Raw genomic sequence first — 26,704 nt, 5'->3', positions numbered from 1 at the left:
CTTTCCTGGAGGTTTATCTGGTAGCAGGGGCTTATTTATTCTTTCAATGGAGTGTGTGAGAAAGATGACCAGGAGATTGTGACAATGGCATGGATATATAGTAGAGACCACATTTCTCAGCTTGACTTCAGGGAAGTAGTTTTGGCTGGCGTCTGTCTGCAATTTACTTGGAATAGCATGCCCAGCTCTCTCAGGCTTGTTTGAAAATCCCAGACTGAAATGAGCTCTCTGTCTCAGCTTGCTAAGTGAGACTAAGTTCCTCTCCCCCTTCCTTCTTTCTGGCCAAAGGGGAGATATTCATTTGGAAAGGGCCTAGCTCTGTGTTTAGGCATTGCTTAGGAAAGTGGGATGCTGTCTTCAGTCATGTTTCCTGACTAAATTGCCTTGAATCTGTAATGATCCCAACAGCATGAATTCTTACCAAACAGTGATTGTAGGCATATTAGGCAGGACTTTTTCCCTGGAAGGCTTTGTGAGGAAACAGAGGGTGGCTGCCCTAAGCAACAATGGAGAGCAGAAGGCTGTTTCTACACCTGTACTACAAGGGTAAGGGTGGAGCTGCTCACACTTGCACAACTGCTCCACTTTCACAGAAGAGATGCAATTAATTATTTTTAATGGAAATGAAATTCTATGGCAGCTGGTGATCCAAAATGCTGACAAAAAAATGGACCCTAATGAACTGTGCAATTCTCTTAATTTGGTTCGTTTACATAATTACATTTCTACCTCCTACTCAGCTCAATAATTGCATGCATACCCTATCTTGAAAACCCATCTTTGCACATTAATGGAAAGGTTTAAATTATGCTGACCCACTATGTTAATAATAGTGATCAATAACACTACTTCATCTGTGTTTGTTTTTAAAACACTATCCATGTTGTTGTATTATTGTCCCTACAATTAGGATGTGCAGTTGTAATCGGCTCTTCCAGGTGTTGCAGAGATGGGAAGGATTGTTTCCGTTCTGTCTGCTTGGGATAGTTACCATTCTGTTTTCTTCCCTTTTCCTTTGGCTTCATTGGTGTTTGAGAAATCAATGAGCAACCCTCTATTGTGCTGTAAATGATTCCTTGGTAGTCACTTAAGTTTACAAAGTAGTAGCTTGAGGCCAACCAACTGCTGAGAGCAGCTCTTCCCATGCCACATGGTGACAGGTGGAGTGAAAGGAAGGTCACTGGTCTGTAACAGCTGAATATCTGGCCTCGTAAAACTAACGATGCTTCTGACTACCTGGGATCTGTCTTCTGGCATCAGATCTATGACCAACATCAGTGCAAAAGCGCAGGCAATAGTTTTGTCTTTGAGAAGGGCAAGGTCACAAAATCATCCCTCCTGTTCAAGAAAAAACATTTTGCTCTTGACCTTGGACATGTAGGCTTTTTTCCAGGCTGTTTCAGGACCAGTGATTAAAATATGGAATCTAAAAGGCACTTATGAACCTGCAGGCCTAATGTGCTCTGCAGGAAATGTTTATAAATGCATGTTGTCTTGAACCGCTCTGCATATATTACCAGTCTTGTTGCTTATAAAAAACACCACCACCCACTCTGTTCAAGCAACAAACTCCCAGGAATGGAAGCCCACAGACTGGGATCACACAAGCTGCAGTAGCATTGTCTATTTTTTTTAATTTACAAATGAAAGAGATTTTATTATTTTTATTGTTCTAAGCATTTGAAAAACTAGACATATAATAATTGAGTTACAAAAGAACTAGCTGTTGAACTTAAATCCCTGAAGGGTTTTCCTTGGTGTTGTTTTCCTTTATTATTCCTGCTCATCCTGCAACGTTATTGGAGTTAGCACTCTAAAAGAAGCCAGGAAAATATCCTCCTCATGTTAAATCAGTGTGCCATAATTTCTTTCCAGTCCCCTTCATATTACTGATACCTCTATCACTGTCACTGAAGTTTGCTTTGCTGCCCTGGTCTGGCTGTTGTTCAGAGGGCATTTCATAGAATCATAGAATGGTTTGGGTTGGATGGGACCTTAAAGATCATCTAATTCCAACCCTCCAGTGATGGGCAGGGACACCACTTCAAGTTCCTGCTTTTTGGTTTCTTCACTCAGAGCTGAGCTGAGATTTTCAGTACACATGGGGATCCATACAAAAGATACTGCTAGAAATTCTGTCAGCTTTCTTCTCAGATCTGTAGTTGCCTGAGCAGACTGGACAGCAATTTATGTTCACACTCACTGTCCATGAAAGCAGATGTATCAGTAGCACACAGAAATCTCATCAACTTAAAACGTGGCTTTGTCGGATACTGTGGAATACTCTGGGAAATTACTTGCTGCAAGGGCAAAGCTATTGAGGTTTAAGGTTGAAGTCCTCTGCAAGCTTTCTTTAGTACAGTTTTCCTTTATTGGAACAAATCCATTGGTCCCCACAGGGTGGTAATGATGCTCAGGACCTTGGGTGACTGTGAACTTCCATCACCAGAAAACTCAGGTTATTTTTTGAACCATGAACGTGGGATATAAAATCTAATCACAAATGGAGACTTCTAGTTTGGAAAGAAAAAAAAGTTAAGCATGCTCAGGAACAGTCCAAGGTAGCTGCAGACAATGGCAAATTGCTTTTCTGGAAGAAGAAATGAACAATATTATTTCAAGGCATGTGGAGCAGGCATGTTTCCTGATTTGAAAAATAATTGCTTCAAGACATGGACAGGAAAACCAACAATTTTTTTCCTAACATTTCAATGGATAGAGAAGAATATTAGTGAGCTTTCCTCTATTGCTATGTGAGTGACCAGGTAGTGTGCTTGAGATGCTTACTTCTATATGAAGGGTAATTCCTCAGCTTTGAATCAATAAGTAGTTGGCCAAAACACAGGAAAGGCAGAACATCTCTGGGGCTCACCTTACCACTGCAAATGGCTAGAACCAGGCTCAGCAAACCTTTTGTGAACGCTGTGAAGACCAGCAGCTGCAGATATGTCAGATAGTCAGAAATATGGAAAAGAGATGATTTCAAGGGAAAAGAAAAAAATACATGTTGTCCTCACTAGTAAGTGCAGCCCCACCGATATTAAGAGACTTGTGCTAATTTATTTTGTAGATGGATTTGACCTTGCAGCATGCAAGCTTGGGTACTATAAGAAGCATCAGGTTTCTCCATGGAGTATATAATTTTTGCAAGTTTTATATTTCTTTCAGGCTGATGATCTGACTATGTTGTGTCCTTTTACTGCAGAAGTTGTTGATCTTTGCAGAAAAAAACTAACAAACCCAGACCGATGTTGAAACTGTGGTGCTGTCATTTTATGGTGACAGGAAAGATGTGCCAGCATGCAGGTTTACTCTTATGTGACACGTAATTGCTCAGAAACTATTTTTAAAACCAAGCTGAAAGAAATCACAAGGAGGACACAGAGAAACCATTGTTTGACAAGCCTGTCTGGGTTCATGCAGGGAATGTTGAGGGGTGTGGGGAACATGCTCCAGCTGCTGAGGGGAGCAGACCATTGCCTGCCCAGCCTGCACAGCTGGCATCAGTGACTAAACCATGCTGCCCGCAATGTCTGCAGCAGGTAAAGGACTCCCAGCCCCAGAGAAATTCTGGCTGAAGAGCTTTTTGTATGCTCTGTAGACCTGTCTCATTGCTTCTCAGTGCAGTTTGCTGACACTGTAGGCGTCTATAAATCTCCATAATGCCAGACATTGCCTCTACTTAAAAGCCTTACATCACTAATATTCTTAGACCACGACTACAGCAACATTATCCTCACTACATCATTTGTGTTTGCCGTGCTCTATGCCAATGGTTGTTTATGCTACTGGCAGTCTAAACCAGGGGGTTTAGACTGATGGCCTTTTAAAAGCCAGGAACAGAAATGTCCCCATGTCTGTCTTTGTTCTGGGCTTTCTAGGCACTCTGTGTAGTGACCCTGTCCCAGTGCCACGCTGCACTCACTGTAACCTCCAGAAGTGAAGAGAGCAAGCCTGGGAGAGGAGCCCTTCTCATATACTGGCTCCTGATCTATTGCCTTCCAGAGGGAAAGTGCCCAAAGCTGCTCCTGTGTGCTGGTGTCACCACTCCACCAGCTGTCTGTGGGGCACAAGGCCACAGGTTCTGCTGCTGATTCTACATGTGTGCAGCTGGGCAATGCATGCATTGTATTATCCCTCCACAGGAGTTCCCTGGACCCAGATTTCTTTGTTTATCCTCTACAGTGTCCAGTTCTCTGAGAAGCAAAAATACTCTTTCTATTATGCTTAGGAATCACTTTTCAGCTTTTCATCTGAATCAGGCATCTGTTGTGTTGTACTCCCCATTTCCTATGCAAAGAGGTGATGTGCTGCTCCACATATGCAGGGTTCAAAGGCAGCTACTCTGTTTCTTACACTCTGGATATTGCAGCTGAGATGAAAGAGTGAGAAGTTCAGCAGCCCTTGCTTCTGTGAGAACTGATAATGCCCAAGTAAGATGATTTCTTTGTCTTCTAATCTGTGAGTATTTGACATGACAGTTAAATGTCCTTCCTGCAGCCCCTTCAGCATTCACCAGGATGAAACGCGTTCCCTCACCAAGTGACCACTGCAGCTGTATGTTCAGGCATGTGTTGGTTCTGGATGAGGGACTCCAGGAGTCACTCACCACCTTAACAAAGAGCTCCCCATGCCAAACCTCATTTTGCTGAGGCAAAGGGTTGTGAATAACTGCGGATATGATACTTAAAGAGGGAAGGTATTTTTGTTTGGCTTCAAGTCCAGTCTGGTATGCTGAAGTCCTCTTAAACAATCTTGTGTTCCTTTAGGGGCTGTGCAAAGTATACAGAGCACACTGCTGCTGGCATGCCATTTACACAGTGATCCATTCCTCTCCACCCAGAGAACCAAAATGCAGCTTAGGTTGAGAGCTGCAGTCCTTGAACTGCAACATGATACCAATGACAGGACGTTTGTCAGAGATCTGCTCTCGCAGGAGAAACATATTTCAAGGTGTACATTGGTAACCATGCTGATTTCACAGATGTTTAAAAACCAGTGTGTTCTATTTCATAACGATGAGTTACATTAGTATATGATTGCCCTTTACGAGAAGTAAAGATGCTATCGGAAGAGTTGCCTTTTAAGCAACAGGTCTCCTATGTCCAGTCAACCATGCAAATTATCATCTTGAAGTTCATCTGGCAGTAAACAAGCTGAACAAACGTTTTTACACAAGGTGCAAAACCTCTGTGATATAACTAAAAAACTGCATTGCTTTTGTCCCTGAAGGTTGAGTATTATTTAACATTTCAGGTTATTGAGTTTTATATGTTCCACAATACAATTTATGCACTTATTAACATTGTAAATTTTCAAATACATGTATTGGAAAGTGTTGTAGAATATTACAAAAATTGAATGATTTGGTTTGAAGAGCAAGCAACTAATCTTCATAGAACTGTGCTTCTATAATTATGTACTTATGGTTTTGGAAAGTGATGAGTAAATCTGGGGAAGAATGTTCAGTTAATGTAAATTATACTGACTTATCACTGGTATTAGGACAGCCCCCAGAAACTCTGACTGATAGGTGCTAACTTACTGTAGGATGCAGTGTCCTACATAAAAACAAGAGTCTCATCCAAAATAGCTTGTTGTCTACATAACCAAGAGTCAAAGAAAAATGTATGAAAAAGTACTATCTTATCCACTTTGTAAGACACAGCTGAGATAGAGAAGTGAAGTAACTTGGACAGAGGTATTAAAAAAATCTGTGGATGAAGTTGCAGCTGAGCTGAAGAAGTCTTCTCAGGAGCATTCTACTGGAACTGCCTCTTACTGGAAAATTTGATTTTCTATTTATGTTTTTTTCCTCATAACAAGTATCTCCTTTTCACTTTTTTTCTATGAATTAAAAATGGAAAAAGCGGACATCATTCAGTTTTTGTTAGAATATTGCAATTTTCAGACAGTCTTACACATTTTTTTAGAAGCCTGTTTAAAAGCCGTTTAAACATGCTTTACTAAAAATTCCTGTTCCTTAGTTAGCTCTGGTGTTGAGGCCATGCTGTTTCAGTAATCACCAGGCCATCAGTATGCTCTCTGAAAAGTTGCCACAAGCGCTTCAACAACTGCATCCATCCAAAAGCAAGAAGAACTCAAACTAATTTCCTGCCCCATGTAATCTATGGAAAGACAGTGAATATTCACGGAGTTGCTTCTGTGCTGTTTAGGAGAAATAACATTCCCAAAAGGTTATGCTTCTATTATTTAATCTAGGCTGAACATATGATTGTGGAATATGTAATTCACTGGAGGAGAGGGAAAAAAAACCCACCTTTGCCTTACAGTTAGCAACAAATCACTACAATGGCCTAGGGAAAAAAACACTGTGCCGAGCTTTTGTGCCAGGAATGTTTCTGGCACAGGAACAGTTCCCTGAAAGAAGACAATGTGAATTTAAAACAAGTCCATTTGTGTCTCCTAGACTGGGCTTTCTCCTTATAAAAGTTGGAATACCTTGAAGACTGCGGTAACCCAGTTTCTTGACATGCAGATGAGCTCTTCTGGAGAGAGCAGGCAAGTGATGTTACAGCAGAGCCATGCACCTCCCGAGGCTCTGGACCCTTGAAGATGGGGTGATGAACAGTTACGTTGGCTCTGCACTGCTCAGCATTTGACCCGTTGCTGAAGGGGTTTCTGCAGAAGATGACTTTACAGCCTCTTTGCACAAGAGAAATGGCACAACAGAAGCTGTAATACAACTGAGAACTGGGCCAACAGTGTCCCGGAGCCCTATAAGACAGAAACTGTCTGGATTTATGCTTATAAACAGCTGCTTCTTGTAGCTCTGGGAGTTATAAAATGTACTCTGCTTTTGCTATCAAAGAACCTAATTTAAAACCATATTCTTTAGGAACTGTAGAGGCTGTAAAAAAAACCCACACACCACAAAAATACAGATGAGGAGAAAATAGTTCGTGTCCATTTGCCTCTCTCGTTGGGTTAATAACTCATTCTTGTATCACAGAATCACAGAACAACCAGGTTGGAAAAGACCCACCGGATCATTGAGTCCAACCATTTGTAGTTCGAAATGGCACAGCATTTCAGAGATCATAGCAAATAAGGATTTAAGTGACTAGCTACAAGATAGAAGTCTGTGACTTGTAACAATGGGGTATAGAAGAAAAGTTGTTTTGATTTGTGCTTCTTAGCTTTTATGTATTCCAAGGTGGCCTAGTAGAGAAAAAATTTTTCTTTATTTTTTTCACTCTCAACAAAATTAGGTAGCTCTCCTCTAGGTTTTTGGCTCTTTTTTGGATAGGACAAATCCAAAATATCTTTCAACAGCACTTTAAGTCCCACAAACAAAATTGAATGCTGGAGAGGAACACAGTCCTTGAAAAGACTGCTGAGGTTCTTAATGTTAGGATAGGTAGCAATGTCTTGGTTACTGCCTACTTAACTTAAAATGACTAATGTTAAGGCCAATTTGGACCAAAGAAATCAAGATTGAAATAATACTTCATATATCACACTAGGTATTGTAGTAAACCCTGCTATGGCCATTCTGAGCTTAGAAAGATAAACTGAAGCTGCATTTGGTGTCTCTGCTGTTCCTGTGAGCTGCAAGCTGTGACCAGCAAACAAAACCACCAGTAACGCTTTCATTACTTGAAACCTGAAAGGAGATGATATGTAATTTTGGTAGTTTAACATAGCTTATCCAAGTCAGCTCTAAATAGCTTAAAAGCTGCTGTAACTTAGGTGTTTCTGTTTTCATTGCTTACCTCAATTAACACAGTGAGTGGCTGTAGAAAGCACTGCAGCTGGCACAACTTTGAAGAACATATGTTAAGGAAACATTGGTTTGCCTGGAAGCTGATTTTAATGGGGTAGTTTTGTGGCTGATAGCGAAATGGGGAAAAGATTCAGAGATTTCTTCTTCAGGCTATTTTTTGAATTGCAAACAAAATTTCCTTTACTTGCTTTCTGAAAGGTGGATAGAAACCTCTGATCCTGGAGGAAAACATGATTTGATAAGATTACTTAATGTTCTCTGTTAAAGTAAGGGAAAGATTGTAGTGTTTCTAGGTTCTTTTCAGGGCAGTAAGGAAAGACTTGAGAAGAGAGGATTAGAAATGTGAGAGGAAAACCAAAAGGATCGGGTAACTATATAGATAATACAGCTACCTACAAATAAAGAGATCACTTATTTTCAGAAAAAGGGAAAGGGTGACAACTGAAGACTTAGGTGTGGTAGACTCAAGACACTTTAGTAAAAAGCTTGGAGACAATTTTGTTATTTGTACAGAGGTGAAAGAAACAGGAATGCCATTTATCAGCAATTGTGGAATAAGCAGGTCATCTTTGTCAGCTGTAGCCTAACCCATGACTGGATACGTTGTCATTTGAAGAAAGAGTAGGTTAAATCTGTAGAGGCAGAGGAGGTGCCAGCCCTTACCAGGGGTGCATTTCAGACTCAAGAAGGTGGAAGACAGTGACTTTTGGGGGTCTTTATTTCTATCTTTTCCTCCTCCCCCCCTTTTTTTTTTCTTTTCAATTAAGTATCCATCCTAAAAACAGCCTCTGATTGAAAACCACTGACATCAGGTGTGGCCTTTGAACTTTCTGATGGCAGAGGGTAAGCTGTAAGCACATACCTGTTCTGAAACAGAAATGTACTTAGTCCTTTTAAAGTGCCTTTATCATTGCTGCCCTAGGATTACTGTTGGACAGCGTAGCAAGGGTAGATCAGTGCTGTCATCACCAATCTGCTTTATTCTACAGTTGCAAAAACTTGTCACTCTGGCTTAAAAGAACAAAAGATAATCAATTGTTATTTATTACCAAGTACTTGTGCTACAATGTGTACCAAAACTGGAGAGCCAACCACTTGTTATAAAAATTAATGTCCTCTAGATTTAAATCCAAATCTTTGCATTTAGTTAAGCTCTCTTTAACCTGGAGAACCATCCAAAAGTTATCTGCCTGAACAAAAGCAGTTAAAGGATATAAAAATTTCTAACTATGCTAGGCATTTGGAGATTAATATTCTGTATGGAAAATGCACAGAATGTATGTGAGAAGCTCTGCTTTGCAGTCACTCGTATCATGTAAGAGTGCAAGCAGCACCCCTGTGCCTCATTTGGTTTCTAGAAGGATCCTGGGCTTTGGGAAGTATTTGCTGAACCTACTGGCAGTGCAAAGAGAAATAGACAGTGTCTGATTCAATTAAATGATAAAAATCTGTTACCACTGTGCCAAAATATCTACTTGAGGTAAATACAAAGCACAGGGGGAAAGAGGCCAATGGTCATTGGGCACTGGAACAGGCTGCCCAGGGAGGTGGTTGAGTCACCTTCCCTGGAGGTGTTTAAGGCACGGGTGGATGAGGTGCTGAGGGATATGGTTTAGTGTTTGGTAGGAACGGTTGGACTCGGTGATCCGGTGGGTCTCTTCCAACCTGGTTATTCTGTGATTCTGTGATTCTGTGATTTCTGTCTTTGACAGGCACCCCTGGAGTCTCCCTGGAATTGCTATAAGGCTGCACCAAGGGGTGGCAGCATGAAGGAGAAAAGTGATTTCTTCTTAAACACCTCAAGTGCCAAAATTTTAAAAGCTAGAAGTGTGATTTCTGCACAATTTCTCAGCCTGCATCAGAAGATCTAAGGAAATCTCCATTCTGCATAGCTTCCTTTGAAGAATTTTTGTATGTGGAAAACTGACCCCGATAGGGACAATGAGTTGATGGAGCTCACCAACATGGGGCTGGAAAGGCATTTGCCTTCTTCCTCCTTGGTGTGGAGTCCCTAGGCTGCTGCTGTACTCTAATATCCTTCAGAGCTATTAACAGATGTTTCTCTTCTGACAGGAGAAAGAAAAATGAAGCTGACAAATCTAGGATAAGCCTAACATTGCAGTTCGGCAAAATACAACATTGAAAATCTGCACGTCCAGACTTCAGACAAGCAAAAAAAAAGAGGGATTCCCTCTTGATATTGATGAGTCTGAATGAAATAGCTTTCATTGTTTTATGAAATGTTATTAATCCTGGTTGGATATGAGGTGGTGAGCAGAGGCATTGATGTCAAGGCATTATTGCTCAGGCAACGGGGTCCATGGTAATAACAAAGACCCCCCCCAAAATGTGGAAAAGCAGCAGACCTCAATGTCTCATACATGTTATCAATTAGATGAACATACTTGAGGATTTTAATGAAAACTAGGCACTTGTCACCTTCTGGCTACATCTAACATTCTCTCTTTAAAATATTTTTGTGGTATATCAGTGTTACTGTCAACTTTAGCTGTTTATTTTAACTTGTCCTTAATGAATTTTATAGTGCACATTTTTTCTTACAGAAATAGAGTAACTTGTCCTCTGAAGAAGAGAAAAAAGAATATAATTACTGCGGCAAAATTATATTCACGGAAAAGGTGTATGCTAGCAAAAGGCTGTGGAGATTTGCACATGTGTTTATATATGGGAATTGAGTAGCCTAACTCCCTTCCACCCCACTGCTTTTAGAACTTTTTAATTAATGTAATATCAGATTGATTTGTTGTGTATATAGTGAGTGTATGTATATATATATCTCCATATGCGTATAGCTAGCCCAGAAACCTGGAGTATCTGTTGAATTACTTTTCCAAATGTGGCAATCTAAGGGTACTTGTGGGTTTTATTTTAGCTGCAAAGTGGTTAAGAAAGGTTGAACTGCAAAGATATTAATAAGAAGAGTAAATCAGTGGGGGATTTTTACATCAGCTGAAGGGAAATATGACCCTTTGGGAGAGTTCAGGAGAGCCAGAGAGAGATCTTTTCATTCTGGTTGTTTATGCAGAAACAGCAGTCATCAGCTCCAACTGCCTCTCTCACTAAAGGCAATTACAGGTGTACTTCCCACACTTGACATCTCATTTTCTATGTCTCTAAAGTTAGGATAGCATTTAGTCAGCTATCTCCCACTGATGATGTATGTATCAGTTTTTAGCTTCTAATGAAAGCTAACCATAAAGCCATAATGCATGCTGGGCCCCTCCAGTGCAAGGAAACAGGAATTCTTTTTGACAGTTCTCATAGCTGCTGTATTTTAATATACTGGGATAAACAGGACTGTAGCCTGTATAAGTGCTAAGCGGAAAAAAGTTGATATCAATGTGAGGAAATATAGGATAACATAGCTTTATAAGTTTATTACAGTTGCGCATGAAGGAGCCTATTGGAACACAAGGCATATCAGGAAGGAGAGATGTTTTGATGAGTAGTGATCCCCCTGACTAAGTCATTGTCAAGGGGGAGGAGAGAAAAGGAGAATTCCCTTGGTACAGCTATTCAGTCTTCCTTTTTTCCCCCCTTTATTAAGTCTCCTCTTCCCTGTCACACAGTGTTCTTTACCCAAAGAATAACACAAATCTGACACACTCGTACACTTGCTCATTCTCTTCCTGAAAATGGTGTGATATATTATTCACAATTTCTTGAAAAAAATCTAAAGGGAGTTATTTTCTTCTTTTCCCTTATGTCCCTATCCTGTTTTATGTTTCTTCTGCACCTCAGAAAACTTGAATAAAGTCATAATTTTAGAACAACTTTATAGAAAGCTCATTGAGTCCCAGAAGAAGACATGGAAAGGGAGATGTATATGAAGAAGAATAGTCACGTATGCTAAAAATTTGAATAAAGGAAAGAAACTTAAATACAGTTGGGATCTTCTTAAAACTTCCCTCACACAGAAACTTTTCACTGGATTACAAAAATATTTATGTCAGTTTATTAAGGATTTTAAAGCTTCTTTTCTGAGTCTGGAGACACAGAAATACAGCAAAGGTATCTTCCTCTTCTGACAGGTGGAGTTTTTACCTGGATTTAAAGGGAGAAGATCACAAAGTATTGTGGAAAAACTTCTGTGTACAAGACTCCCAATATAATTAGGTGGAGCCGAGACTATTTTGAGTGGCTTCCCTGTAAAGTATGACAGTGACATTTAAACAGTAATGTATAGTTGGTTTTATGTGGATGGGTATCTATATCTGAGAACAAAGCATCAAGCATTAAAAGTTTGATAGGGTATTACGAATGAAGCAGAGCTGAGAACTTCAATGACATCTTGTTGACGTAAGAGTGAGTACTTAGGGTTAAACATTGATTAATAGGCTTATCCCAAGAATGCTGTTTCATTACCTGCCTTGTGATGTGCCCATACTCTAGTACACATGGACATTTTTTTTATTCCATTGAAAACAGTAAAACCTAAAGTAAACTCTGAATGTTGTTCAAACCTCCAACTTTCCCTAACAACTTCTGTAATGGAAATTCAATTTACAAATACAGAAATACAATAAAAGGAAAGGAGGAAAGAGATCGAACAGAATAGCTGAGCAGCCCCTTTATATGCTGAGGAGCTCCCACCCTTGCTGTGCTGTTCATGTACGCACAAGTTTCAGTAAAATGTTTCATTTTTAACATGGAAATGAATCTGTCAGCACATTTGTAATCTCTCATGACAGCCGGCTGTACACTTCAGGGACTCCACTGTAACTGAGACACTGCCTCATAGGGACTGCATGGATAGCACAGGAACCGGGAGATACATAATAGAAATATATTGCCCTGAATTATAGAGGACTTTTGCTCAGAAATTTTTCTGTTTCCACTAGAATCTTCTCTGGGCCTTCTGCTAGTGGTTCAATGCTGCTTGGAAGCATCTCCTTCATCAGAGTTGTAGTCCTAAATAAACCATAACCTCAGATGCTTCTCTTTGAAAGAGTTCTATATCATATTCAGTTTAGATCTGTTATCTTACTGCTTTTGAATAATGCACTGGGGGTTTTTTTCTGTTTTTTTTTACTTTTAAGTGTTTCTGGAATGTGTGTGCTGTTTCTCCATGAAATGGACATAATTAAGTAAGGACGATAAGAGGTTAAGATTGGGGATTTGAGATTCAAATGTGGATAGAGGCACCTCAGAAGGAGCACCACGAGGGTATGAGATTTTATAACTTGTTCTAGAAAACCAGGCAGCTTCTTCTGTGGCAAGGAAAGGAGGCGTGATCAGGAGAAAGACATCAAAGCTTTCTACATCAACTGTTTTGTGGATGTCAAGGTTTCTACTCAGTCTGAGCAACTGCAAACATGTTAATAGCTCTAATTTAATCTCACACAGTTCAAATTGCCTCCAAAATTAGTAGCTAATTCTCGTACATGTTAAATAAATCCTCGGCATCACGATTCACTTTTTATCAACCAGAAATGTTAAATTGCAAAAACTGTGGGAAATTAGAACATGACAACAGGGCTGAGACTGAGGAAACACATCCTTCAATTAGTTTATTCATGCATGTACTGCTTCTCTACTAGTATGCTACTGATTGAAAAATATTCTTCCCTGGAGGTTATTCTATACCTCAGTGGAGCTGATCACAAGTCGTGCATTAAAACCTTGAAGAATGAAAAAGCAGCGAAGTTCATACCACTGCTGATGCATAGATCAGTCACTAGGAGCAGTTTAGTCTCTGTCAATAACATCACTTTGAGTAATGTGAAAATTATACATTATCCCTGTATGTATAAGTGAAACAAACAACATCAATAAACAAGCACCTCTTTTTTGCTAAACACTGTGAAAAACAATGCACAGGAATGGATGTAAGATCCTCCTGGAAATTCAGCAGCTCTGTCTCCTGGTCAGTCTTGCTGTATCAGAAATTGGTTTTAGTGCAGGCAGTAAAACAATGTTGTTGAATACTAGATACTGGGCTCAGTTTATGTATGCTCTCTGTTTGCACAGATCTTGGGTACGAAAATCAGAAAATCACAACCAAAACAACACCAAAGGTTTTCTATGACTATCGTGGACATGCCACAAAGGCCCGGTAAATCCTAAGTAGGGAATAGTTTCTGCCCAGAGCTGTTGAGCACTGAACAGCACACACAGTCTTGAAACAGCAGGTACCTTTCCTTAGATCTTCATGCCTTTTCAATGCTTAGAATTGAACGTCCCATCTTTTTTTTATTTTTTTACCAGATCATGCTCCTAGTGTTCACCTGGATTGTGCCTCAACTCCCAGCTCTCTCTCCTGTTACCACCTCTTTCTTAGTCACTCCTCTACAGTAATTGCTGCTCTCGTCCCCTCCTTCCACATTTGCCTTTCTCCTAGGAGACTTTTATCCATGTGGTGGGTGGAACTTGTTCTCTGTGTCCAAAAGAAATCTTGTTCCCTCACAAGGAAAGATGTACCCCTTTGACAAGGCATTTTCTCTGCATAACCAAGAAAAGTTTGCATTATTCCTGCTTGCACAGACTTGACTCCAGCTTCCCACAAGCCTGATTTCATATTAGTACTTCTTCAGATAGGTGAGGAACAAAAATTTTCCAGATATTTAGAGGTTTTTTTCCCCTGTGTGTAGATCTTGCTGTGCTATGTGCTGCAGTAACTGACAAAGTTCACACAGCAACTATCTGTACATCCCTAAAATTTTGTTATATCTACACGTGAGAAATTGAGGTTTGGTTTTCATCACTAGAGCTTGTCAGAAGATCAGTGTATACCTGTTAAATTAAGATACTTCAGACGCTTGCGTTCACAGAATTCTACACAGAAGGCAGCAGGTGCTGTTCAGTGATGTGTTCCTGGCTGGCCAGTGGCTGGTAACCAGCAACTGCCATTCCCACAGGAGAAATTGCTATCTTGTAGGGATATAATTTGAAGCATTGATATTCAATGTGAAGGAGAAGCATGGAAATCAGTAATACTGAAAAGAAGAGCTAGAAATAGCCAGCAGTAGATTAGATCTGATTTGGTAGGATGATATGTTGGGGGAAAAAGCCCAGTGGGATTTTATGCTCCAATATAGGCTTCACAACACACAGCTGTGACATAAATATTCCTTTTTCTTTAGGTCTAGGGGTAACAGTACCTAGAATAATTCATTGTGCTCTGAGAGTGGAATATAAATTACACCCCAAAGGATAAAAGCAAGAACCCTAAAGACACCAGACAAGAAGTGTATTGCTAAGATAGCCTGCAAATAAAAGACTAGCAGAAGTCCACATATTTGTAGTAGAATTACGTGTGGACAGAAAAAGGTTAAGGAATCAAAGCCTAATTTTATGCCAGAAAGATGTGAATGCGCTAAAGAGGGGAGTATATGGATATGTACGAAAAATCATTAGAAAAAATTGGCTAGTCAAACTGAACATCAGGCAAGATCTACTGAAAGTAAGGAGTTGGCAGTCCCCCACTATAATTATTAGTCTTCAGCACATTTAATGTTAGAAAAAAATCTTTAATGTAAAGAAATACAGATCTGGACAAGCTATCAAGTACAAATACTTTGTAAGCAATTGAGCAATAGGCCTTTTTAAAAGAGATTGAGAAATCTGAACTTAGAAAAACTTCCTTCTAAACTCTTAATGACTTGACTTTAAAACTATTAGCACTCATCTCCATCTTCTGCTGAATGTACATCTGCTCCTAAATCAATCATTGTTAGGTATCATGGCTAGATAAAAAGTTACTTCAGCATCCCTTGTGTTCAAACATGCCTTTTTTTCTGAGATGGAAGCATTCTGAGCCCAGTTAAATGTAGCAAAGACTGTCCTTGATCCCGTAGGAAAAGTACGTAAAACACAGTTCAAGGTGCCATGTAAGAGCTTTCTAATCTCAGAGTTTGTAGAATCCAGACAGTTTTACAGAATCTAGAGAATCTGTGGTTTGTCTGAATCACTAACCTACATTTCAGTCTGTTCCCACTATCATGCTTTAAGTCCTGTGTCTCCAGCTGCACTCTTTCTGGTTGTTGTATTGCTTGTCTTTCCTGTATCATTTTTCTTCTTTCGCTTCTCTTCTTGTTGTCCCCTTTTTGGTCCCTAAAGGCATAGTATTGCAGCCACTAGTAGTGCCTGATCTGAGGCTACCATTAACAGCAAACTATTTAATTCTCCTAGACGTTTCCCTGTGGCAACCACCCATAAAAATTTGTTTTGCTGAGGGCAATTCGTGTCTTCTAATAAAGAATTACAATGGGGAATCTTAGTCAAGGTAAGGCAGCTGTGCACATCCCCTACTATAAGCATTATATTATGAAACATTCCAACTATCACAGAGTTTTAGTTATTTTCTGAGATTGTTTCTGTCTCTTATTTGAACAGAAATGAGTTCTCATATTCTCCCACAAACGAAGTGAAAGAGTCTGATAAAGAAATTTGTATTCTTCCTGAGCTGAACAGGTACATTCCTCTTCTCCTATATCTAAGCTCAATAAGAAAAAAAGTTTGGACAGTACCTTCTAAGACAGCTATCTCAATAAGAGACAGCAGAGAAAGAGTTGGCATTAGTAGCATGAATGCATTTCAGAAAATATGCAGAATAAAGAAATCTAGTGCTAATGAATTGGCAAGGCCAGCAGAATAAGCCTCCATTTACCATTCATAAGGCTGCTGGAAAACTTTTGGAAATTTCCTTGCCAGAACATGAATTTTTGTTTGTATTTATGTTTCTCCTTGGAATATTCAATAGTTCCCAGGAGTACTGCCTGTAGGAAACTAGGGCCATGGTGTTTTTATTTATTACCATAACTGAAGACACCTACTGCGTATCTTAGCTATCCATCTAGACTTCTGTTTATAGCTATTGAAAATAAACATTTCCAAGGCATAATGCATTTTGTGCTAAACAGATAACTCTAACATCTGTTCTTATGAGGTAGCCTTCACTCAGGAGTGGGCATCTTTTCTCAGAAACATACGTCCACCTTTATAGGGTTGTTCCTGCTTTGTATCCTGTACTGTGTAATCAAGACTAATAATTGCATTCAGCCTTATGGTAACATAAAACAGGCTATGAATTGTTTTAAAAATTCTGTTTTATTTCTTGGGTCATATGATGAGTGCTAATCTGATGTCCTATTGAGCTTTATGTATGTCAGTGCACATGAGGGGCTTTTTGAAGAACTGCTTGGTTCATGAAGTTAGAGAATCACAGCACTGGATAGATCATTCTTTTCCGTTTCTTTTTGGCAAAAACTAACTTTTGTGAGGCTGAAAGAGCATAGGGATAAATGCTACAGTATTTATTGCATTATGAATTTATTTTCTATAAAAGCCAATACACTTTTATATGGAAAGATTGTAGGTATTTTTCTTCAGTTGAGTAAAGCAAATAAAAATATAAAACAGTTTCTTTCTGGTCAGAGAATAATCCTGAAACAAATCTAATGTCATGGAAAATACAGTTGTGTCTCAAACATGTTAAATCATCTCAGAGTCTCCTCTTAGATTTTTACAGAGGCTTAAACCAGGAGGTCAGGAATGAATGATTCCTCCCCTTCAGTCTATATATAAAATATAACCCAGCTGGCACAGTTTACAACCTAAGCTTTTGACATGAGGTAATTATCAGGCACTCTGTGGGCCTGCTTGTTTGTTTTTATTTAAATCCTCCCCATACCACCCTCACAAATATTCTTTTAGCTTTTGCAATTGTAGAGAGAGTCTGGCAAATGCAAACCAGGCATGATGGAAGGTAGCTGCCTCAGCCTGAAATGCAGTTTTGAGAGGTGCAGCAGGTTTCCCAGGCAAGACAACTAATGTCTTAGGCTTTTGCAATGTTCTGTTGTTGGTACAAATTGAAAAAAAGAAGGACTGTCAATGACATGGAATTGTAGGTCAGGCAGGTAGAAGGAATGAAACAGGTTTCAGAGGAAACTGATAAAAACCCCAAATAATGGAATCTCATAAAATATTTTCCTTTTAATCCTATCCACATGAGTCTTCCAAAACACTGACCTCTAGCAACACTGCAGCTGTATGTTAGGTATTTTATATATGTGTCCAGTTGTCCTCAAGTCATTAGATTTTTATCCCTTTTATGATATCTTGGCCAAGAATTTAATGTGACATTGAGTAAAAACATCCTTTTTTAGATTAAATTGACAAAAAACAGTGTCAAATGTACAATTGCTTTCATTGCTCTGCAACAGCTGTAATCGTTAAACACTCCAACAACTTTAGAAGTCTACCAGTATTCCAATACATTTGCACCAGTGTTGCTGTGTTTGTTGCATCTGATGGGTATTTGAAAGGAATAAAGAGATAACCAAACCAGTGATATTAGGTGTCATATAACTGCTTGCCCGCACATAATCCTTCTTGCAAAAGCAAAGCTCTACCTTTTGTGGGTTTTTTTATCACACTGGATGCTTCACTTACAATTAACTGTCTGAAAATGCTTTGGTCAACAATTTTGGAGTTTGCTCTCTACTGACAATCCTGCAGGTAGCATCAATATTCTTCCATGTTTCCTGGACAGCCAGTGTAGATGGGGCACTGACATAGCAGATGTAAAATTACGCTTACATGTAGAAAAGGATTTCTCAAAAATGGCTTACCTAGCACAGCGAGCCTGGCCCTGATCGTATGGGTATCCACTAGGATGAGCCTTTATTTGCTGTTGATTGACTAACAAGCATGCATTATAACCTGCCCTACCTTTACAAATTCTTTTTGATTTTTAGTATTTTCCAGAGGTGGCATCTACTGCTTATGGTCTTACATAGGTCCTTCCTCTCTTGTAAGCCCTGAACAGTCTCATTTCACTAACTATTTTATGAAGCAGGTGTAAGATATCCCATTAATCCATGTTTCCTGTCTTAGGCAGGAAGCTGCAAGTTTGTTATTTCTGTCCTAGTATTTAAAATATATTTTTCTTTTTGGTTTTTGTCCTCTTTTTTTCTCTCCACTAGCACTGACTGGAAGGTGAAGGATGTTGCTTTTGCTTGCTTGCTCTTTCTTTAATCTAGAAGGCAACATTTTAAGTAGTTCTTGTGCTATGTCCTGGGTTGTTATTTCCCATTCAGGAACACCAGTTCCATCTGTCACTACATCCAGCAAGGTACTACAGGACTCTTGGAAAGAGATTAAGGTACAACAGTGGTTTGCTGCTAGGAAATATTGAATTGCATCTTAAAAACATTGCATTTCCTTTCTTCAGCTTTGATAACTTCTTTGTTTTGGACAGCACAAATCTCAGTTGGTTTCTCAGTTGAATGGGCATTTGGGCAAAACGGCTTTGGCAAAGCATTTACAAGCAATATTTTGTAACATCATTTAAACCTTTTCCCATCTTTGCCATACTAGAAGGTTCATGTGCCAGAACCTTAAACTGACTTGAGACATTAATAACTGTGCAGCCCACAATATCTGTAAAACTAGATCCCATTTTTCCTCCAGTTCAGAGCTGCTAGATTCATCCTCAGCAAGAAATGTTGCTATTACGTACCATTTTTCTTCAATGATTCTGGTCTGGCTAGTGATGTATCAGTCCTGCCTTGTCCCTCCTCAGTTTCCTAGAGCAGAAGTGGTTGGAAACCTGGCAAAGGAAAGAATAGGTCTCCAACAAACTCAAGAAGCCAGATTCTAAATAACCCCCGCAAAACAGCAAAGCATACAGATCTGTTGCCTTTATTATGACCTAAATTTCTTCATGTTTAGTTAACTATGTGACAACAGGCATTACAACCCTAGAGTTTACTGGAAAATTAAGGTACTCTTTCCAGATCTGTAAGATGCTGCTTCTGCTGCCTCTTCACTCCACCAGGTTTTTGTATTAGCACAAAAATACCAGCCCCTCAGATTAATCTTGTTTTCTGCCAAGAAAGACATGAACCCCATACAGCCTGGCTTTAAGTGTATGTAATCAAACTAACATACAGGAATATAAGGTTGAAGGAATCCAAGGTTTTCCACAGTGAAAATCATCCTTTTTTTTTTTTTTTCTTGCCTGCTCCATAAAATCAACTGGCTTAGCTAAGCAAATTGCTGTTTCCCAAACAGATACTGCCTTAACGTGAAATATCGAATCTTGAATCACTAGGTTTAAATGTGATGAAAAAATGATGACTAATTTAATGGACATTTCTGAGGCACTGAAATACTTGTCAAGCTTTTCTATCTATCAGCTTCAATGGCCTTTTCATAATTCCCTGACCTGTGTGTCAGCAAACACAGTGCATCTGCCCCAAGCATATGTTTTCTAGGCAGAGAGAAACAGACCCATCATTAGGATGATCTCCTCACTGCTCAGACATTCCATTTATTACACATATTTCAATGCACTGAATTAGAACAACAATCTATTTTCAGCTTCCAAATCTCAAAATACTATTTTGCCTCTGGTTTATATTACTGAAGAATGTAGACTTGTTCCTAGAAGAGAGCCATCATCATTAAATTCCTCCATCTGTGCAAGGTTGGAGACATAAATGACTTGGGATAAAATGCAACTAGTTTCCTTGATGGATCATTGTTTCTAATGGTCACTCAGGAATCTCATTACAAGGCAAATGAGAGCAGTCTGATGGCCAAAACTAGTCTCTCTTCAAAGCCTAAAACTTGTCAGATTATAATTTCTTTCACAACGGTGAACAATACTAATACTTTACATTTAAAAAGATACAGGATAATATACAAAAATATACAAATGCCATCAGTTTTTGAAAAATACTTAAGTATCATAGAAAACAGCCACTTCTGAAGAAATAAATTTTATATAACCAGTACTCAAAAGCTTTGTTAAAAAATTTCCAGAAGGGGGATGGGGGGAGTACATATTTAATGGTGCAATGAGCTACTGAGGCAATATTACATTAAAAAAAATAAATTCCCCTTTTCTCCTGTACCTTTCCTTACTTGTAATTCATTAATCTGCCTTCTCAGGAAATATCTGAAAGCACTAGACAGTCAAACTGTTGAGCTACTGCATATACAGCTTAATGAATAAGTCTTGATAGTCTCGATTCATGATTTATACAATCACTAACATGAATATGTAGAAAACCTAGCATTAGTTGCCTAAAGAAAAAAATTAAATAATTTTATACAATTACAAGGGACAATTCAAATATTAATATATTGATTTGTATCTATGATACAGTAAATCTATTAGTACCCCTTGTAATTCTCCCACACTTTGCATTGTTTTAATCAAGAATAACATCATTATTACTATTGTTAACAAAACCAAAACATTTACACATATATATACTTCAAACATGATAGTGTATAAACATCATCCTTGGTCTTTTTTGGGGAAGGATTTCTTGGTCTCTGGGGTATGATTACACTCCATTGTGTATGTCAGTTAAATTTGTTGAATCTTGAGAACAATGGCAACATCTCTATTCATGTCTCATTGCAGATCCTGGGTGGAAATAAACAATTTCCACAGATTAGTTCCCAGGAATTGGAGATCATCCTTGTCAAGTATTAGTTGTTACAGTGAAGTCTTCCTTTATAGCTTCAGACAGGGTGGCTGGGCACACTGAGGGCTCAGTTGCTGTTGGTCATGGCTGAATGTAGTGGTCAAGCAGAGCCGACAGAAAGCACCCCAGCCCATGATCCGGGTGCTATCCACTGTGTGATCCTGATGATGAACCCAGCAAAAAGAAACAGCCCCTCCTCAGAGCAGTGTGGGCCTGTGCTCTGAGCTTAGGCTCCTCCGGGGCACAACTCCAAGTAGTTCTTTTTCTTCATTGGCAGCATACAAAGCCTACAGTGATTAGATTCCCAGCACTGCTACTGAGCTGTGGAACACCTCTCTTTATAAAGAACACAGACCATGCTTGCCTACAATTTGCTGCTCTGCTTTCCTTTTGGCCAAGACCAAATATAGTAATTTGATGAACAGCGGATATGCTGCCGGCTTTCATCTGACATAACTGATGGCAACCATTTAGCTGGATGGCCTCTGACTTAGATCCATTCAATTGCTATAATCACACGCTTTTTAACTCCACTGCTAACAAAGGGTTTACAAAGACCTCCATCTTTCCAACAAACTTTCTGCCCCCAGGCTGATAAAATTGCTGACAGTCTGCCAACAAATTCAGTTCTCTCTGTTTTCATTGTTCTCTGTTGTTTTTAAAACATTCAAAGATCTCAGATCTTTAGTGGGAGGACTTCTTTTTACTTCTGCTTTTTTGTGTTTTGTCTTGGTTGAAAGGATTAATAGCTTTAGGCTAGAAGTCTGCAATATTTTGTGATTAAAAAAGTGGCCTTTATTAAATAGCCTGTGTTATTTTTTTCCCCCATCACTCAGTTACCACAAAGATCACATCCTGCACCTAAAGAAAAGGTTATCTTCCCAAGACACATCACCTCTTAACTGATGGCTCATAATAGTCCCGAGTCTTCACTATGAAATGATTTTTTCTATAGGTACCAACTTAGTTTGTCCAGGGTCTGAGCATGTGTCTGGTTAACATGTACACTGTTTTTTGAAAACAGTTAAAAATTTTCATGCCATATGTGGCCTTTAATTCAAACTGTGTCTGGAAACATAGCTGTTGTGATGCACAGAATAGTTTTTAAATTTTGCACTTGCGGGGTATAACAGGAAGGTTTATCATGAAATATGATACTTCTGTATTGAGTCTCTTCTTTGCCTGCAGAGTTCATGATCTCTTAGACCAGGGCCGATGGGGCAGGAAGCCTCCTTCTAACCTATTATACAATCAAGTCTGCTAGTGGAAGTCAATGCTAGTCATAATCCTTACAACTGGGGAGCCAAATTACTGCAGAAGAGAATTTCTTCATTTTAGGTGAAATAATTGCTGGAAAAGAAGTAGAAACAAAGGACAAATTGCCTAGCTACTTAAACCATGACTGTCTTCTCTCTGCATCACTACTTTTTACACTTTACATCATGTTTGGTCAAAGTACGTTCAGCCACACAGTAAGTGAAACCCAAATTTTGTAAGGTCCTTCCTTATTTTCTGGCTGACTGGATGTGCAGCTCTTCTGGTCAGGCCAAGCAGCTGCAAGAGCACTCAGAAACCCAGTTCCTAGTGCCTGGAGAGGATGGATGTCAGGAGAAAAGTGTGTGGTGAGCTTTGTACTTACAGAATTGAGTAGTCCTGGGGTAGATATTTTGGAGGCTCTTAGGTTGTGCATTGGAAGTTCAGAGGTGTCTTTTATCTGTGTGTCAATATTCTTTTTTGAATCTGCCCCTGAGTCACATTTGGGACCTTTGACAGAACTAACACTGCCTGTATTACATACTTGGCAGTAAGTTAGCACTTTCTATGCTAGAGTATTCTAGTGCTTTGCAAACATTAATTACACTTCATGGCCCCTCTGAGGAAAGGCAAAAAGCAAACTCTGGTTTTGGAAGACATGCTGATTTTTTTTGACTGACTGTATGCTAAAAGAAATGTAAAATCAACATTTATGTTGCCTAAATATACAAGCAATATAACATTAAAAGAAAAAAATCAGCAAGATTCCAAATCCTGCTGCTTCAATACCAGAGAATAGGAAATGAAAATCAGCTTGTGACTAGAAAGGAGTACTTTGATGACTGGGTATCTGACTTTACATATGCTACCTGATGGGTCTCTTTTTGTCAGTACGTATGGCACTTGTTTGTCTAATTAGCCCTGACATTTCCTTTGAGATCTATTTTTATTTTGTACATACATATTGGAAAAGAAATCTCTGCCAGTCCCCAGGAATCAAGTTTAATTCAGAATAACTATAAGCCTTTTGATTAATAAAAAGCATATTTAAAACATGGGTACAGAGTAGCAAATAAAATCAAGAGGCAAAAAAACCCCAAAAAGGAATACTATTAGTGTGCTCAGCATATCGGACACAGTTCTATGTCTTCATGTTCAATAACACTCTGAGAGAAGACATATTGCACTGGGATCTTGGATAGCAGGGAAGAAAAGGGGAAGCTCATAGGAATCCCTCAGATAAGTGTGAAAAATCACAAGATCTTATCTGAAATCATAAGGTCTTGTCCAAAGCCCTCTTCACAGCCATCCTTCATTCAGTTTGCGGGGTGGAAGGGAGGTACTGCAGTCTCCCCATACTTCCCTGTGAGCCTTCACCTGAAGAAGCACATTCCTTACTGGTTGTTGTGATCCCCACTACCAACCTGTCCAAGTGAGAGATAGCTTGATCTTTAATTTCTAAATACAACAGAAGAACTGATGGATGTTATTCAAGCAGAAACAGCTTTTAAATTATATGTCTGTTTATTCATTCTTTTACTGTAGTCCCTTTTGCAACACATTGTTCTCTTCTTATATTTTGTACATTTCTTCTAACGATAATTGAATCCTTTTGGGTTTTCAACATCTATGCAAGGGATGTGCTTACTAATTCAAGTAAGCGTCAGGCTGATGGAAAGCATTTCACTTGAGGTTAGATGCATGTTGTACTTTAGCAGAAAAAATGAGCCTTTTATACTTTTATGGGTTTTTTACTTAAAAAAAAAGACAAAGAAAAATATTACAGAGCTAATGTACTATTATATTATTTCTCTAATTAGAGATGGAATAATGCATTAGACCAAGTAAAACCAGTTAATGCTGAATGAGTAAATCGGCTACTTCAGATGGCCTAAACACCAATGTAAGAGAAGAGGTGATCAATCTGGATGATGAGTCTGACAAATAAAAAAGATACTTGAGTTAGTAGAGGAATTAAGAGGGTATAGGGAAATAGTATTTCTGCTCAGATTGTGACCTTATTTGTTTTGTGCAAGGAAAGGTGATTAAGGTCTGGCCATAGCAGAAATATATGTGTGGCATTGGGCAACAATCTGTGGAAGCTCTTGCTTTGTACTGTGAAATATTGCAGTGGCCATAGTTGAATAACACTCTCATGTCACTCTGATTCCTGCTAATTTAGCGCCTGGCACTTAGACGTTGACACTAATAGCTTAAGCAAGCACTAACACTAAAGAAATTGAAGCAAGCCATTCTCTGTGAAGTACACGGTGTGTCTAATAATATGAGCTAAATTATAGTATTACCTCCCCTGGGAATTTAGCAAGTTCTGAAATGTTAAATTGCAATGAGTTCCTGTGTTGCTATGTTTGTTAGCACAGCCTGGAGTCATGATTTCTTGACCCTTCAGAATGGACTTGGGAAGCGCTCATCACCTCCCAGCATGGGCCTGATCCAGTCTGAGCCTCTTGCAGAGCTTATTGTGTCTCTGTGCAGGTTTCAGAAAGACAGAGGAAAAGTCCTCCAAAATAAAGGTTAAAGTAGCAAGATGTATGGTGCTAGAGATGACGTGAAGTGTACTGGTATGCAGGAAACCCAGCAAAATCTTTGTTTTAGAAGGAGCAGCATGAGTTCACACAGCATCACACTGTGACTGTGCTGCCTTGAAATTTTCATGGCAGACTTTGATGTCCTATCAACAGCTTTTGCGAATCTTCATACCACAGCCTCCATTTAAAGAGCTGTTCACGGGACTTTGAGTGTTTGATACCTTCTGAAGCAAGACCTCTGCTTGAATTCAGTGGAGAGTTTTGAGCATTTGTGAGTTACACGATGAGGTTATTGTGAGGCTGAGAGTGTAAACCAGGGTTTTTACCTACTGCAGTCTGTTACTGGAGCACAGAACTCGTCCATGGTTTTCTGAAAGTCAAAGCAAGAGGAGCATAGCTATAGGATCTACAGAACAGCAGTCTCTCCCAACTTAGGCTAGAGATGATAATTAATGAAAAGAGGAACACTGAATTTTAATTGGGCTGTAATTACAACACCACAATTTATATAGTGAGATTTTCAAGACTGTTCAGGCCCTGCAGCATTTTGTTCCTCATCTAAATGTAGCTCTAAAAGTTAAAAGGAGATACATAATTGGTTCTGAAACATCCTTATCATAAGTGAGTCGTGTTTATGTGTGTGTGTGTGTGTGGTGCCATTTACTTAGGGAAAGCACCTTTGTGTTAGATCTGACAGGCTGGAGACCAGGCATTTGCTAATAAGCAGGCAAAGCTGATACTGGTGCAGTACTGGATATATCAGGAGGCAGGAGACATACCAGCTGCATTCCATCCATGCTCTAGATACACAAAGAATCTGTATATGAACCCCCAGACTGCTGAGAATGAGTGGTATTGATGCAGACATTTCCTCCAATAAAATGTTCCAAACTCCATCTAAAGAAAACTTCACATAAACTTGGGTTAGCCAAGAAAGAGAAAGAAAGAATGTTGATGTGGCTCTGTAGAACATCGTCTTCTTAACAGGTCTTTAGATATCAAAAAAAGTCAGATTGAATCTCTTCACCTTACTTGGATCATTGTGTTAGCAGCAGGCACTGTGGTGCTGCTCTAAAAAGGTGCCTGACATATGAATGGCAAAGTCCCAAAAATGTCCACTTCTGGGCTGGCTCAACCGACAAGATGCTTATTTCAAATATCTAAACATCTGAAGAAGATCTTGATCTCAACTTCTCTTATGAGATCTCTAATTTTTCTTTCTTCCAACTGAGCTAGAGATGTGAGAAGGTCAGATTTTCCTGTGGTGTAGAAGAAAGATGTAAGAATCATGCTACTGCTTGCTCCTATCATTATTTGTAAAATTCCATCTGCAAATGCTACTTTTCCTCAACTCAAGGCAGCTTCTAGAAGAAAAATCAAATGATGGTCAGCTGGTCACAGTAAGGGCCAGGATTCCTGCAGGAGGAAGGTGGAAACAACTACCTATCCTCAAGTAAAAGAAATCCCAAGAAAAATAGTAATAGTGAAGTCCGTAATCCAAGTTTAATGATGAAATGGGTCTGGTCCAGGAGACTATAGAGACCCCTGCTTTCAGGTAGCTCATTAGTGGGCCTCCTGTCTCCCACAGGACATGTCTTGTTTGCTGAGGTCTCAACCCTGGGATTACAAATAATGGAGAAAATTAAATATAACTTTTAAGCCTTAGCTTGTGAAATCATGTGGGGGAAGTG

Source organism: Phaenicophaeus curvirostris, chromosome 9 (assembly GCF_032191515.1).
Source record: "Phaenicophaeus curvirostris isolate KB17595 chromosome 9, BPBGC_Pcur_1.0, whole genome shotgun sequence".
NCBI lineage: Eukaryota > Metazoa > Chordata > Aves > Cuculiformes > Cuculidae > Phaenicophaeus > Phaenicophaeus curvirostris.
This window is presented reverse-complemented; position numbering follows the sequence as displayed.